General features: G+C 35.0%; 1 protein-coding gene across 1 annotated transcript in view; it reads right to left on the minus strand.

Moving 5' to 3' along the window:
- The window catches only part of NRK (Nik related kinase), a 126,090-nt gene that overhangs the window by 75,129 nt on the left and 33,321 nt on the right, over nucleotides 1-17,640 (minus strand). The window lies entirely within an intron of this gene.

The raw sequence follows: 17,640 nt of genomic DNA on the forward strand, positions 1-17,640 counted from the left end.
TAAGGAAACTGTTGTGGAAAGACTGTCAACTATTCAGCACTTTCTACATTGTCCTTTCAGTTATTTGCTTCGCCTTCTGTTGGCAAATCTAAACCACATAATCCCCAAGGCATTCTTTCTTTCTTTTCAATTGGTTTTGTGGTGGCGGAAGGCCACAAGCCACTCACTACACTCATGTCCATTTGGTAACCTTGTTTTTTATTCACACAGTTTTTTCCTTCTAGTCATTTGTTTGAATGCCAGCTTTCTCCTAACAAACAAATCAAGTGATGCTTCAAGGCCACCAAGAGTGTAGCATAAACAGCATCTGGGAGTACTTTGTGCTGTGCTGTGGAGGGATGAGACAATATGGCTAACAGGGTAGTTTATGTCAGCATTGTGTTGGCAGAAAAATAAAGACATGAGGCTAGAGAGAACTTTCAAAATTAGCAAGTCCATATCTATGTCTCTAAGCAGGGACTTTAGACTGAAATGAGAAGTAATAGTGGTTTGGTTATTATTTGAAAGTCTTTTCATTTTATTTCCCTTTCTAGTTTTAATCACCACCAGTAGGCTCAACAACCCCTAAGGACTGATGAATTTGGAGCAGTTAGGGTTCAGAGGTGTGGCTGAGATTGGAGGGAATCTAGCACAGATTGGTAGTAGTGATGAGTGGGTAGAGCTGGGAACATATAAGAGAACATGTCAGTCAGCCTTCAACTTCATAATTTCATCAGTAAGATTTATTTATTTCTAAAGATTGCCAAAGGAAGAGATGTCGCTTGTTTGTAGAGCTCCTTAAGCGATTTCCACAGATTTCAGCTTTAGATTTGCTTTAAAAGTTTTAAGAGACTCACAAATATGTAAATATTTGAAGTACTATTTGATAACTGACAAGATTAAGACTCACATTTTGTAAAACTCTCACAAAGCCTAGTGGGATTTTGCTAGGCCACAAAAATCATGCTCATTACGTTTGATTTTGGGACAACAGTCATTTACCAGACAAAGATCACTGAAGAGAGTTTCTGATTTGATATTTGCATGAGTACCCCATCATTGCAAAAGTTTTGATACAGCCAAGTGTATCAAAGTTGGAGAATTCATTTTGGGTGTGACTTTCTTCTTTTGGAGAGAATTCAGAATAAGCAGCAGCAGATATTTCTGGCTTTGAGCAGATAAAGCCTGGAGTTACATAAATACTATTTTAACCTTGGCGCTTCAGGATTGAAGCCTTCTGTAATCAAGATGCTACAATTTTCAGGGCAAACACTGCAGTTCAGGGGTGGGGGGCACAGGAACTACTCTTCCTTCAAGAACAGTAACAAAGAGATTGTTGCTGGACTTTATATATATTGTTTAGAGACAGTTGTTACTTTTAGGTCACTATGAAGAAATGCCATATCTTTAAAAATATAAGAATAAATCTGCATTCAAATTGCATTAGCTACATAAATGAAACTTACATTATAAGCTGGTATATCATAATCCTGAGGCTTCATAAATCCTCTTACCTAATTATAGTTGACCCTTAAACAACACATGTTTGAACTGCACAGGTTTACTTATATGCAGATTTTTTTCAATAAATATATGAAACTTACAATACCAATAAGTATAGCAGAGTATTGTAAATGTATTTTCTCTCTCTTATTATTTTCTTAACATTTTATTTTCTTGGGGTACCTGGGTGGCTCAGTCATTAAGTGTCTGCCTTCAGCTCAGGTCATGATCCCAGGGTTCTGGGATGAAGCCCCACATCTGGCTTTCTGCTCAGTAGGAGCCTGCTTCTCCCTCTCCCTCTGCTGTTCCTCCTGACTGTGCACATATGCATGCATGTGCGAACTCTCTCTCTTTGCTTGTCTCTGTCAAATAAATAAATAAAATCTTAATTTTTAAATTTTCTCTAGCCTCATTTATTATATACAATACAGTATAATACATATAATATATGCATATATAACATATAATACGTATATAACTTACAAAATATGTGTTAATCAACTATTTGTGTTATCAGTAAGGCTGTCAGAAGCAGTAGACTGTTAGTAATTAAGTTTTCAGAAATTCAAAAGTTATACATGAATTTTGATTATGTGGGTAGAAAGGGTTATGGGGTTCCCCTAAACCCCACCTTGTTCAAGGATCAACTGTAGTCTATTTACCTATGCATCTCCACTACTGGACTGGCAACTCTCTAGAGGCAATTTTTTTCTATATATCTTTAGATTCTAGCACAATGCCTGGTACATAACCAGCATGCAACAAATGTGTTGAACTAAACCAAATCAGTCTCCACGTGGAGCTCTAAATTGGAAGGAGATATACAGGCAAAGGTGTTTATATGTATATGTGTGTATAATGGTAGAAATTACACAGCTTTCATGCCAGCTTATGTGGGAGAAGAGTTAGAGGGAGCCCAATGTGCTCCATGATACAGTGGGGTTTCCTGACAAAGACTGTAAAATTCTGCACTATAGCAGAGTACTCCAGGAACTCAAAGGCCATTTTTTGTCAACAGGTTAATTTAATTTTCCTGACCTTATAATCATCTTTGTGGTTCCACTGTGAAGCCACTCAAAATTCTTCAGAGCTCTCTTCAGTCAGAAAGCCTCAAGGGAGAAGATAGGAGCTGTTCAAGGTCAGGGTATGAACCTACATAAGTAATAAAATTGCCAAGGCTCTTGCCAAATTAGTTCAAGTTTGTTTTGTCAGGTGATATTACCTAATTGTTATCCATACTTCCCCTAATCCATAGCTACTACTCCCAAAGTTTCTTCACCAAAGATCTACTGTTTATACCCACTGTTGTTATGTCAACTGTGAGTACATGAGATGCTGAGATCTCCAAGTTCCTCACCTCTTTTTTTTATTAGCAAACCCCCAAATTACCCAAACCTTAGCTAAATGGAGCCAAAGAATATGTACTGAAACAGAAATTTTGTAGTTAAAAAGCTACTGAACCACCAGCATAATCAAACAGAATAATGTTTTTCTTCATTCAGAAATATGGGACAGTCATGGTCTTGCTTATTAGAACTATGAAAGGAGTCGGAAGAGGGCCTTCATGGTTTCAGTGGCTTTGTAGCTTAGAAACTTCCCTGTAATTTGAGAGAGTTTGTGTGCTTATACAGCAGCTTCAACTAAGTTTTATTACCCTTGTTATTACTCCTGCAGGGAAAAATAGGTCAAAATACATAGTAACATCATTTGCAAATGGAACTGTTCTCTATTGTGTTACAGCATTCAAACAGTGAATTGCACAAAATAGGAAATAAAAGTGCAGTGTTCTTGGCTGCGGGATACATACAACATTTGCTGGAAGTAAATGAATAGCTACTAGTAGGCAACTAAAGAGATACCTCAATGCACTGTTATATGAAAGCACATCACAGTCTACAGGGGACAGAAGTACAAAGGTACTGAGGATTGGTGCTAGAAAGGGGTGACATTATAAAACTTTCATTGCTGGTCACAAATTCAAGTTTAAAGACACAGTCTGTAAATGTGCTCATGCTAAGGAAACTGTGAGACTAGGGTCCATATCTTGTCAAACACCCTAAAAACTTTCCCAATGCTTTATAAAGCAGAGTAAAATCATGACCTAGTGAAATATGACAATTTAGTACTTCATGGGGGAAGACTTCTTCCCCCACAATCTTCTTTTTTCTCTCTCAGAATGACCATAGACTACAAAAATAAAAGGGGACTCAGCTATCAAAAGCCACCTTTGTATCAAGATTTTTTTTTCCTTTCGGTTTTCATGTTCTCCCATTGTCACAGTATACTTTTTGTCTTTAAAGTTTTTCTGGGCTTGACCATGCAGGTAGTGTGTGAGGGCATGGGCAAAGGCAAAGAATTAAACTTTCTATAAGCAAACAGGTTTCAACATACAACAGATAATGCTTCATTACAATGTCACAATGTTTTAACACAGATTGCTTTCTTTATGCAATGCATGAATCAGTTAACACTCATGCAAAATGCATTCCATCTGCTCAGACAGATGTAAGCTGCAGTGTTTCCAATTTTATCAAACAGCACAACTAGTTGAAAGAAAATCACTGAGACAGATGGGTGATGGGGATGGAGAGGGACTCAACAAAAAGAAGCAGCTTTACTTCAAAGTCTACCCAATCAAAACAGGATTCTCAAATCTCCCAGGTTTATCACAGAGGGACAAACACAACAGCCCTTAGCATGAAGCTAAGGTGGCAAGGATGTTGATGCATTACAGAAAAAAAAAAAAGTCCTTATAAACAGAATTGTCTCCACAATCTATAGCAGTGATTAGTGGTTCTCAAAGGCACCTTAGGAGAATCTGCATTTGATGGGATGGAACTAAACCTTGGGGAAATGCCAAGGAGGAGGGAAAATGGAAAAGGAAGTAGCAGCGGGAAAAGTAAGAGAACAGGCATGGGGTATAAAAGATTGAAAAGAATAGAAGAAAAATGGCTTCCATAGAAGATAGCCTGAGAAATACCAATAACTCTTATAGTCTAACCAATGCTATAAGGCATAGATGTAAAGAAATTAAAAGATGTATTCCATCAATATCAATATGGTAATTTACCACTAACTCCCAGTTCCTGCCAGCCTAAAAAAAAGGTGGGGGGGGGAATCTTCATTCTAGCCCCTAGGTTGATTTTAAAGATACTTCTCCTTGAATTGACCTTTGTGGATAATGCTCTATGCTCTAGTCAGATGTTTACTCCCTTAACACTCCACTCTGCTGCCCCATTTCTTTAGGATCCTTCTCTGGTCTTTTCAATATCAAAGCATTATCAACCTTTCTTTATCAAAGTATCGGGAAGGTCTTGTCCAGTGACCTTCCTTCTTACTAAGGTACTACTTATGCATTTTAACTGGAGATGTCTGCTTCTAGGGGCCTTTTTAACCCTATGGAATTATCTAGGTGGTGGGAATTTTAGCACATTTTGGCTACTATAGTGCTGGATTTGTCAATAACAGGCTATTTACTTCAAACGTACAGAAATGAAATCCGGGGTGTGAAATCAACTAAAGCGTTCAAAGTTAAACCCCTCAGTGTATTCCTCAGAGTTGTGTGGCAAACAGAGATAGGTTCAGGGAAAAGGACAGCGGGATAGAGCCACCTAGAAAATGCTGAGCTGAAATTTGTAACATAAAAAGAGAATGATGCTACTACACAGGAAAATAAACTACAAGTACAGGAAGATCTTAGTTAAGGCTACCTGAAAGAGGAAAGCCACTAAGGCAAGTCAAATCTAGCAATATAATATGGAAGACTAAGTGACAAAGGCAATAATAAGATTGATTGATAAGGCTGAACATACACATTTATATAAAATATCTGCCTATTTTAATAAAATCTGCAACCCTGTGAGTGTATATACATATATATACACACAAAGGAAGACTGTTAGTGGGAAGTAATGTGGGGGGTGTAGCAATGATTCCCAGATTTGAAGGAAAGGACAAATGAAATTTAAGGGGATTGTGGGATCATAAAGAAACCAACTTTGCTTTCTTCACAATTTTCACTTTTTTCTTTCCTCCTTCAAATAGCTTTACCCATTTTTCTTGCTATATTTTCCAATACTAATCTCTTAGATTAGTAGCATAGCCACAGTTAAGCCCAAAGTTCTTTTCCCACTCCGGTGCTCTTTTCACTCCTTCACACAACTTCCATATTTAAGAAGTAGTTACTAAATTCTACCTATATGCTGGACACCAGGCAAGGCATTATAAAAATAAGTTACCATTTCTATTTTTAAGGAACTTTTAATATAGTAATAAAGATACACAAACTACCATAATGCAGGAGACAATGTGACAATTTTCCTAATAAGGGTACAAATGAAGTGTTACAGTATCCTTAGCAGTATTAGAATTATAGTTAAGATTCTCCTATTGAAAATATTTCACAAATCCAGACCAGTATTCTCCCCCAAATCAATGAGTCTATATATTTGACTATTTTCAAAGTCACAGTTTATATTATATTATATTATATTATATATAATACAAAAAGATTATATAAAATCATATATGATTTTATATGTAACATTTATACTTCATTAGGTAAAGGTTCTACATGATCTCATATTGATTATAATATCACATATTACTGTTATAATTATAAGCTTCAGGATGGGTCCATGATTAATCTAATGGAGCAAACTGCTAATAGTTGGAGGATATAAAGAAAACAACTGGTATAACAGAATGATTAAATTTTTTAAATGTTTTAATTTCTATTTATAATGGAAAAAAGTATTTTATTATAAAAATTTCTATGAATTCAAATACTGGTACAAATGCATTGTTTAAATATTACCTTAACCAGCTAAGTGTTTGCCTGGCAATGTTGGGACATATTAAATAATACAAATATGTTTGATGAGATTTATTTTCAGAGTGGGTTAGTATAAATCAGAGACTGGACCCCAATTATTAGTCTAGAATTAGGCCACTATGTTTAGGTGACCTATTTATAATCTTAGCTAGCCCCACATGACTAATCATCAGACCTTTCAAAAACCATACATTCATACCTGGCTTAAAATCAGAGTGTAGAGTCCAGAGAAGATACTTCACCCATACTCGACTTGGACAAGAGAGCACTTGTAATATGTACCTTTAAGAGTCACTTTGCCTTTTGAAAAGATTAAACAATTATATTATGCTTCATTTATTTAGCAGAACTTTCAAGAAAACCAATCTGAATTGTTTCAAAATCTAAATTGAAGTAACTTCAATATATTGATCCTGGTTGCCTAAAAGACAACCTTGGGGAATCTACTTTAATGACTGGATAAGAATGATTTTCAATTAATTCATCAATGCTGTACTAAGGTATAGTTTTTCACTATTTTCTACTGTATTCAAGCCAACAAAAACTAACTGAATGCTTGTTTGCAAAGCATTGATCTGGGAAGTGTGTGACAGAAAATCTAGGGCTGCAAAAGGACTTGAAAAAAGTGTTCTTCTAAATACATTAAATTATCTTCTTACTATTGTTTATTATATTCATTTGTTTTGACAACACATTTTTCTAATCAACTAAGTATTTATGAATTATTATGCAATAGGTTTATTTACTATTATTTGATATGCATGTAAGGTTCAAAATATTCTTATTCAATCAAAAATATTATTAGATTGGATATATATCTGATTGAATAAATTTTTAGTATGTTAAAATATTTATTGCTTTATGAATTATATACATATGCATGTGTTCAATTTCTAAATACATGAAGATTTTGTTGTGGCTTTCTAAATTGCACTGAATTTTGGCCACAGAGTATGTTCTGCAGGATACAGATTTTTTTAATATTTAAGGCTTTCTTTATAGCCAAACATACAGTAAATTTTTCAATTAAGTGTTGGGAAAGAATGTTTATTCTCTAATAGCTGGTTGTAGAATTCTACATATTTCGATGAAAGAAGCTTGCTAATTGCATTTTTATTAATTTTTTGTCAACTAGATCTGTAAAATTCTGAGGCATCAAAGACCATCATTGTGATTGTGGATGGATCAATATCTCCTTGTATTTCTATCAATTTAGCTTCACTTTTAGGATATATTCCTTGGTGCATTTACATATACTTCTATATGCATATACCAAAAATGCATATACCAAATTTTTTAAAAAGATTATTTATTTATTTATTTGACAGACAGATATCACAAGTAGGCTGAGAGGCAGGCAGAGAGAGAGAGGTGGAAACAGGTTCCCCACTGAGAAGAGAGCCTGATGCGGGGCTCCATCCCAGGACCCTGGGATCATGACCTGAGCCGAAGGCAGAGGCTTTAACCCACTGAGCCACCCAGGCGCCCCTATACCAAATTTTTTACCAAAATTTTTATCATTATGTAATAAACTTTGAATTTTAATATCATTATGGAATAAACTTTTTTTCAATAGTAAAATATATTTAAGGCAAGAAAAAATATTCATTTGGGACTTCATAACCAAATTAAAACTTATTAAAAAAATCTCTTGATTTTTGTTGATTACTTTTTGCTTTGGTTTGTTTTAAGTGCCTGACTTAATAGTTTTTGAGAGCTATGCCGCCTAGAGTACTCCCTAGACTAAGCAGTGTTCCTTGGACCAAACAGAAAAAAAGAAGCGAGTGAACTGGGTTTTCCCTGAATTGACTGACAAATGGCTGTGTTAGGAGAATCTAAATGAGGAAAAGATCATCTTGACATTGCAATAACTACAAGATTTTAAGACTAGTATCTTTTTCCTTAGTAAGTCGTTGATGAATACAGAAATAGATTTAGAACGCTACAAAGAAAAGTAGCAAAGGCACATGATTTATGTCTTTATACCAATTTGATTTATTAATGCAAAAAATCCAACTCTTTTAAGCCCCAAATTATAATATTTACATAACTAGTAGCTCAGGGGCCTTTGCCATTTGTGTGAGTTTAAATGTTTGTTGCAACCTTTAACAGCTGCTGAAATACTGCAAAGTTTCCTTCATCAAGACAATTATAAAAACAAATCCACTGTCTAAGCCAACACCTGAGCGTCCACCAAATCAAAATACTCTGGTTCCAAGGGTCTTCACTATTGTTTGGTCATGAGTCACTGTCATGAGTTAGTTCAGAAGTTGCTCTTCTTTTTAATACATATACCTTTATTCCATTGTGAACTATGAGAAGTCAGAAAAAAAAAATATATATAGCCTTTTCTTGAAATAATTTTAGAATTAAAAAGCATTTGCAAAGATAGTACAGAAAAATCCATAAACCATTCACCCAGCTTCCTATAATGTTTACATCCTGCATAATCATGGTATAGTGGTCAAGACTGAGAGAATAACATTGTTATAATATTACTGACCAAACTAGTTGTTCAGAGTTTACCACTTTTCCTACTATTCTTTTTCGTTCCAGCATCTGATTCAGGATGCCATATTGCCTTTAGTTGTTGTGTTTCCTCATTCTTTTCCCATCAGTGAGAATTCCTCAGCTTTTCCTTGTCTTTTATGACCTTGACACTTTTGAAACATACTGGTCAGGTATTTTGTAGAATGTCCCCCAATTTGGGTTTGTCTAATGTTTTCTCATAGTTAGACTGAGATCATGGATTTTGGAGAAGAATCCCATTGAAGTGATGTGAGCCTCTCAATGTATTGGATTGGGGGTACATCATATTGGAAGGTCTTATTACTGGTGACGTTATCCTTAATCCCTTGGTTATGATAGTATCTGCCTGATTTCTCCATTGTAAAGTTACTCTCTCTTTTTAATCCATAAATATTTGAGGACTGTATGTAGAGGCTCTGTAAATATCTTGTTTCTCTTTAAGTTTTTGCCCACTACTTTTTGCATGTATGGGTTGATCTGCCTGCACCAGTCAGTATTGTGGTGTTCTAATGGTGACTTTTCTATTTCTCTCATTCCTTCATCATTTATGAGTTGAAATTCTTCTGCAAAAAGAGTTGTCCCTTCTTCCTTATTTATTCAGTCATTTATTTTATATCTGCATGGATTATTAGGTATTTATTTTATTCTCTGGATTATAGTTTATAGTATCTTTATTTTAATGCTCAAATTGTTCCATCTTTGGCTATTGGGACACTTTCTGCAACCACAAGATGCTTTCTTTAGGCTTAGCTTATATTTTTCACTGTTTAGCCCTTAAATCAACTATGAGAAGTCAGAAAATCCCTATATATTTATGGGATAAGACCTGAAAGACTGTGAGCGCAGGGGCCCCTTAAGAAGGATACTGTACCTGCAAAAATTAAGCTTTCTCTCCAACAAACACAGTTACCTTCCATTATCTCTCCTCTCACTCTCCTGAATTTACCATTCCCGGTGTGGACTTTGAGAGGCAGTGAAATTGTTTCATAATTGTCATACTGAAATGGACCCCTGTGGTATGTGTCAGCAGCTCTTAAAGAGTGCAACAAGCATTTAAATGCAAGGAAGATTCACAGATTATAATAGATATTTAAGACAATCTTGAAGGGGGGAAAAAATCTCCCAAGAGGAGCCGAAGTGGTAGCTGTGTAGAACAGAGGAGTAGAACCATCCACCTTGACTGGGTGAAGGTGGTTGGTGGTGGTGCTGATGGGATGATTAGATGTAGGCAGTCTTCCAGGCCAGACTGAGGTGGGGGGTGGAGGGGGATGAAGGCGACAAAGACTCGGGGGAGAGAGTGGAGGGGAGAAAAAGAAAAGGAGGAGGAGGAGGATGAGAAGGAAGGAGAAGAGGAAAAAGGATGAGGAGGAGGGGGAGAAGAAATAGAGGAGAGAAAGGGAAGGGAGGGAGGGGAAAGACCAGCTTTCCCTTGAGAGTAGGCAAGGTCTGAAGCCAAATCATTTCATCTTTCTAGTTCTTTTTGCTTAACATCTGTAACTTTTACTAGCTGCTCAGCAAAATTCAGACACCCTAAATGATCTAGTTTCATTCTCCTGAATTAATTCTGGCCTGACAAAGTCCTGTCTTACAGAAAACTCAATAGAAACTAGTTTTTCTACCCCAACATGCTTAATTAAGTACTAATTTGCACCAATAAAATTATTCAGGTTTTGAGAACCATGCATATGTGTGCATGTGCATATGTGTGTTTCACTTAATAGATATATATTCATTAACCTTTTAATGGTTTGATGAGTCTTTGCTACCAGCTAAAATAATTGTGATTTTATATAAAGATCTGATTTCTTCTTCTACTTGGTGTATTTGAGGGTTTCAGAATTTTTCCACTAATTTTACTTTATTCCTTTCAACTGTAAAGGATTTAGAAACTTCCAGCTCAAACAGGATTTCTCTAATAAAGAAAGTAAATTTGCAGAATTGGCCAAGTTATGACTGGGCAGTGGCCCTCAGATGTTTTAAGATCTACTCTTTGTTTATGAGGTAACTAGATATACTCTACAGCATTACAAATTAAATATCTGTGTTTTATGTGTGTCTCACTTAGATTTTTGAAGTTAACACCAAGAACTGTGTGATCCTTTTTATATGAATTTGTAACTCTAAGCTCTGCCTTTTCAGATGTATAAATTAAATTCAGCATATCACTGAAATATATATCTAAACAAATTTATAGCAATAGGGGAAAATACCTTTTAATCCAACTTTTAAGTCTCCAACAAAACTACAACTTTATATTGTTATGCATGGCATTGAATGACCCTGGATAAAGGAAAGCTTAGATTGTCCTCTTGCAAAAAGTGACTCAATTTGATTAAACAAGTTCTTCTCCTGGGTTAATGGCTAAATTGATTCCAACAGCAAAAGCTTCTGAGAAAGCTTTGGCATAAACTTTGCTAATGTAGTTTTCAGATATGATCATACAAGGTGACAAAAAATAAACAGTTTGACAAATGTCAAGGTGAGAAATAGAAGTCTCCTAGATAGAATTCTGAAATTTTAGGCTTTCTCTTTCATACCCCCCAAAAACCCCAAAAAACAAACAAACAAAGCCAAAACAGAAACTCTTCTAAAGAGACTCCACCTAAGCCAATTTGAGTATTATTGTCTTTTAAAGAGAACACCCTTTTATAAAGAATAAAAGAAATAACTAAAGGGATGGGAAGTAGATCTAAGAAAGTTCAGAGATACTAAGGTTGTTGAGCTGACTGAAGAGAAGGTTCAATGGTTAACCTGGAAGATTGTCTTCAAATATACAGAAAGGGGCACCTGGGTGGCTTAGCCAGTTAAGCAACTGCCTTCAGCTCAGGTCAGATTCCTGGGGTTCTGGGATTGAGCCCCACATTGAGCTCCTGGCTCAGCTGGGAGTCTGTTTCCCTCTCTCCCCTTGTTCATGATCTCTCCCCCCTCTCTTTATCTTTCTGTTTCAAATGAAGAAATTAAATCTTTTTAAAAATATATACAGACGGTCATGGATGCTGCTGTGACTGCAGGAAACTGATAAATAGGTTTTAATTAAAGCCGGAAAGATTTTGACTAAACATCAACAAGAATTCTGACAATTAGAATGATTAACACATGGGAATGGGTTACTTTCTTCTCACAGAGACTTTTAAAAACTTGTGTGTGTGTGTGTGTGTGTGTGTGTGTGTGTATGTGTGTGTGTTACTATCTAACCTAAAAGTCTGAAGTTTGGCCAATCTAAATAGAGAGTATCAGAACAAAATTCCATTCCCTGATAATAACAGTATTTAATAATGCAATAGCTTTTTTTTTAACCTTTTGTGCCTTCACCATCCTTAGAATCACCTCTAGCATTTTCTATAGTGCCGTTCCTTCTTGCTTTTCAGGAAATGTAATCAATACGATACAAAACCTGGGCTCAGGTTTCATAAAAATCATATAAATCATGTATCATACCATCCCATAGCTTAATTATTATTCCTTGTTCACCATTTATACAACATTGTTTGTTTTTCCCAGACCTATTCTTCATAAATGGAATATAATCTCTTCAAACATTTTAATGACTAAACTCTCTAATTCTCAAAAGAACCACTCACAATTCAGATCACTTAAAGACTGTTAAAGTATAAATTAGCTAATACTATTTGCTGCCCCTCTTACACAAATATATTATCCATTGGGAACAAATTTATTCAACTTGCTTAGATGCTTTAAGAGCACAAATAAGCACAAGCCCCTCCACCCAGGTTTTAACATCTGCCACTAATTGTATTCATTGTAAATGTTGACTTAGAAAAGTTAAAGGCACAAATATACCCATTTTAAAGCCAACTTTTTCTCTGTATAGTTTGTTCGTACATCAAATGATCCATATCATAGTACCAAAATATTCTGTCACCCATTGTTATTCTTTGAAATGAATTTCAAAGGAAAATCATAAGAAAAGCACTTCAGAGACTAGAAAATATATTTCCTCTTCATTTTGGAAATGAGTGACAACTTTCCTTTTATTCTTATATGTTCTTAAAAATGTCTTATGCTTCTATTTAATTTGTATAGGATAATTATCTGGCTGATTTTTTTTTGGCCCCTTTGTAATTTTAGTGGCTAACCAATATGAAATTCTTTTTGCATTTAATAGAAGGCAGTCAATGGTGGCATATATATATAACATTATTCAAAACTAGCTCTTGGGTAATCCATTTCACAGTTAAGGTTAAACTATAGTAGAAAATAATTTAATGTAACAAAGACCCAAGTGTAATTATTTTCAAAGTTAGAAACAATTCACAACTTCTTCCTTGATGACAAAATTATTTCTATAATTATTTTACTCCAGGTAAGGATGGCTTGTATCTTATCACCATTTCATTTAGTGTGACACTCAAATATATAAATAAAATTCATGGCAGACATTCAAAAGTCTTGATAACTAGATGAAATTCACCTAATTAGATGAAAATAACCTAAACAAACTCTCATTTATATTTTATGGTCAAGTGATTATTGACAAGAGTGTCAAGATAATGATGGTGAAGGAATAAGTCTTTATAACAAATGGTGTTGAAATAACCTGCAAAAAAAATGAGTTTGTATCTCTCCCTCATACCATATACAAAAACTAACTTAAAATGGATCACCTACCTAAATGCAAGAGTTAAAACTATAAAACTTTCAGGAAAAACATATGGGTAAATCTTTGTAACATTGGGTTAACTAATGTTTTCTTAGAGCAACAAAAGAAAATATAGATAGGATGACTTTATCAAAATGAAATGAAAAAGAAACTCACAGAATAAAAGAAAATATATCAAATCATATATATGATCAAGAAATTGTATTAGTAAAGGATTTTAAATTGACATCAACTCAAGGGAGATATACAAGTGGTCAATAAGCACATGAGAATATACTCAACATTATTAGCCCTTAGGGAAATGCAAATTAAAACCACAATGAGATACCATTCTATATCCATAAGGATGGCTATAATAATTTTTTAATTAGTATTAAGTATTAATACTCCCCAAGAGTATTGGGGAGGATAGAAAGAAATCAGAACTTTCATCCCTGTTAATTTGAATGTAAAATGGTTCAGTCACTGTGGAAAACAATCTTACAGTTCCTCAAAAGGTCACATATAGTTACCATATAACCCAGAAACCCCACCCCAAGGTATACACCCACTAGGACTGAAGATATATATCCATGCAAAAACTTGTACATGAATCATCACAGTAACATTATTCATAATAGTGAAAATCATTAAAACAACCCAAATGTCCCACAAAACTGAAGAATTGATAAAATGTGGTATGTCCATGCAATTATCTATTATTCAGTCATAAAAAAATGATGCACTGATTCATACTACAATATGATGAACCATAAAATGTAGCACTATTATTTGTTTTCAAAAATGTCTTATGCCTCTACTTAATTTGTATAGGATGATTACTTGGCTAATCGAAAGTAGCTAGTTACCCATGGTCACATATTGTGTGATTCCATTTATGTGACATTCCCAGAATATGCAAATATTCTGAGACAGTACATTAGTGGTTGCCAGAGGCTGGAGAGAGGCAGAATGTAGAATGACTGTTAATGTGCACAGGGTTTATTTTGTGAGTCATAAAAATTTTCTAGAATCAGTGATCATAGTTGCACAAATTTATGCTTATGCTAAACCCCAAATTATATACTTTTATTTATTTTATTTTATTTTTTTAAAGATTTTAATTATTTATTTGACGTACAGAGATCACAAGTAGGCAGAGAGGCAGGCAGAGAGAGAGAGAGGAGGAAGCAGGCTCCCTGCTGAGCAGAGAGCCTGATGTGGGGCTCGATCCCAGGACCCTGGGATCACGACCAGAGCTGAAAGCAGAGACTTTAACCCGCTGAGCCACCCAGGTGCCCCCAAATTATATACTTTTAAGGAATAAATGTTATGTGAAGTTTATCTCAATAAAGCTGTTACCTAAAAATGAAAATAAATTAAATACTGACTGTGGGAACATTAACTATGAATTTCCTCTAGTCTTTACAGAACAGTTTAATTTTTTTAATTTCTTTAAAGAAACAGGTTAATAATGATTAGTAATGCATTAGAGTAATACATTAATATATGGCTAATCTCTTTGGACAATGAAGCAAGCTCTGCTATGGTAGAAAGAGTATGTCTGGTTTTGAATTTCAGCTTTACATCATTACCTAACTATGTGACCAATCATAGGCAAGTTATTTGTCCTCTGTGAGTCCGTTTCATCATCTGTAAAATAGGAATAATGCTACCTTTCTCACAGGAATGTTTTAGAGATTAAAAGAACATACATGAAAGGAGTAGCATGGTACCTCATACATAGTAATCACTAAAAGAATATAAAACCAAACAACTAATTTATTCAGTGCAAGGTGCTGGGCTTAAGCTTCAAAAACAAATTAGTCTAGGACTTCATCTTCAAGAGGTTCAGGGTAAACCAGGCAATTAAAAATTACCACCAAGTTTTATTACTCTTTACAAGCTTTTTGAGTGACAAGGGATCCCCAACTACCCATATTGTTCCCTCAGAAATCTTCTGCATGCTCCCACCCTCCACAATCAAGCATGTGATTATAGGAACACCAAATAGTGTAAAGAATTCTACTTATGCACGTTAAGTGAACACTATAAAGTAGTTATCGCTCATCTGGGATATCTGGGATATCTATAATATATTTTTCTAAAGTATTTTCCAAAAGAAGCCCGGGTCCCTGCACTCTGTTGAGGAACACATTCCAGTGTGTTTCTGAGATATATGCAGTTTTCTCAGTTCTTGCAGTTCTCTAAACTCAAGCCAGAGTTTATCTTAATTTTATCTTATTTTATCTTAATTCATAACCCTCATTGGGTTATGAATCACTAAAACCATGCTGACACTGGCTATATACAATTATTCATAAGTAATTGACATAAAAGTGCTCTAACTTATCACTGGAGAATCTTATCTGGTAGGTTTCATTTATAGATGCTATTAAAGCTTGAAGACAACCAAGTTCAACCAGAGAACATGGTTTGCTTTGGCTCCTATTATTTCGTTTTCAAATTGTTATCTTATCAAGTTTACTATTTTTTGTAGGTCTATTTGTGCATGGGAAAGGAAACCCAGGTCTCCCAGACATAATCAGGTTATATTACAGCACATTCAACATTGCTCAATGAATTACTTTTTCACCTTCTACATTGATGCAATCAATGATACAGGTTTTCCTCATTTCTTTAATTTAAAGAGATCTATTTGAGCAAGAAATTACAGGAAAACAGACAATAAAATATTCATAAAATAATAACTATTCATCTTAGAGGCATTCTTTCCTCTTCTAAGTATACTTCTCTTACCTGAGAATAACTTCATTAATTAACTTTCCTCTTCCTCTACTAGCTCCCCCCGAAAAAAATCCCAGAAATTAAAGAAAGTAAAAACAACCCTAAAAACTGTAAAACTGATAATAGTTTCTTTTTACACTGGTCAAAATATATTGGGTCAATGAGATTCTGATTTCTGCAACCCAATACATCACTTCACCCAGGTGGCTCCATCTTGACCCAGACACTGCTATAGCGAACAGATGTTTCTCAAATTTCACACGACATTATCCATTCCACCTGTTTTTGTGACAGATGATTTACTTTCTGACACTTAAACAAATCTCCCTAACCTCTCCTTCCACCCTTCCTCCAAATCAGGTCACCTCAACAGAGAATTGCTGAACATAAATGAGATTCTAGTCCAAACCCTTAGGTTTGTAGCAGTAAAAAAGACCTCCAGAAAGGGAAAGTAAACTTATAGGTGTCACTGGGAAGAGCTCAAGGTGTGGCTAAGCCTGAAATTCTGCTTCTAGGGTCTCAGTCTCAGTGCTTTTCTATAACTACATAATTTTATCTCTATAGAATTTTGGATATCCATCCATCCATCCATCCATCCATCCATCCACATATCTTTCAAATTCCTCCCCTTCTGACACCACGAACAAAGAAAAGATTGGAGATGGCACACTTTTTTTTAGGCAGGTTTATTAAAGGATAATTTACATTAGTACAATTTACCTGTTTTAGTCTATCAGTTTTGACAAGCACATGCAGTCATGTAACCACCACCACAGTTGAAATATAGAATAGTCTCACTATACCAGAAAAACCCCTTCAGGTGGTATTTTATTCTTACTATATTGACAGTGCTGGCAATAGACTTACCAGTCAATAAAAAGTTCTCTTTGACTGAATGTTTAACTTAATTGTGAGGGAACCAAAAAAAACCCTCTTGATCCCATTTTTGCTGGAAAGCTTTCTAAAATGCCAGAGTCCATTTGCTCCCTTACAAAGTAGAGCAGAGAAAGGCAGGCGATATAGGTCAATTTACTTGATCAACTAAGGTTCTTCAGGTGACAGTCCTGTGAAGGAGTCTATCAAATCAAAGAAAGGAAGGGGAAAAAAGGAAGGGAGGAAGGGAAAAAGGAAGGAAGCGGCAACAAAGAGGGAGAGAAAATAGCATAGGAAACTTTGCTTATACATATATTTTGCAGAGTCAGTCTTGAAGGTTAATATAGACAAAGGATTTGTGAAACCCTGCTGAATGTGTGCCTGCCCATCAAAAAATGCCTGGAAATAGCTTTTTAAGCTTGTTTCATTATTTCTTTCATTGTCCTACAAGTTATTTATGTAACAAAACCCCCAGTAAATTAAGGCATTCTTTGGTTTGGCTGAACCAATTGAAATACGATTGCAAAAAATTAATTTCTTTTCCCTTAAATATATAGTTCTCTACAAATTGATC

Source organism: Lontra canadensis, unplaced genomic scaffold, assembly GCF_010015895.1.
Source record: "Lontra canadensis isolate GAN:19392208 unplaced genomic scaffold, GSC_riverotter_1.0 scaffold172, whole genome shotgun sequence".
In the NCBI taxonomy this organism is placed as follows: domain Eukaryota; kingdom Metazoa; phylum Chordata; class Mammalia; order Carnivora; family Mustelidae; genus Lontra; species Lontra canadensis.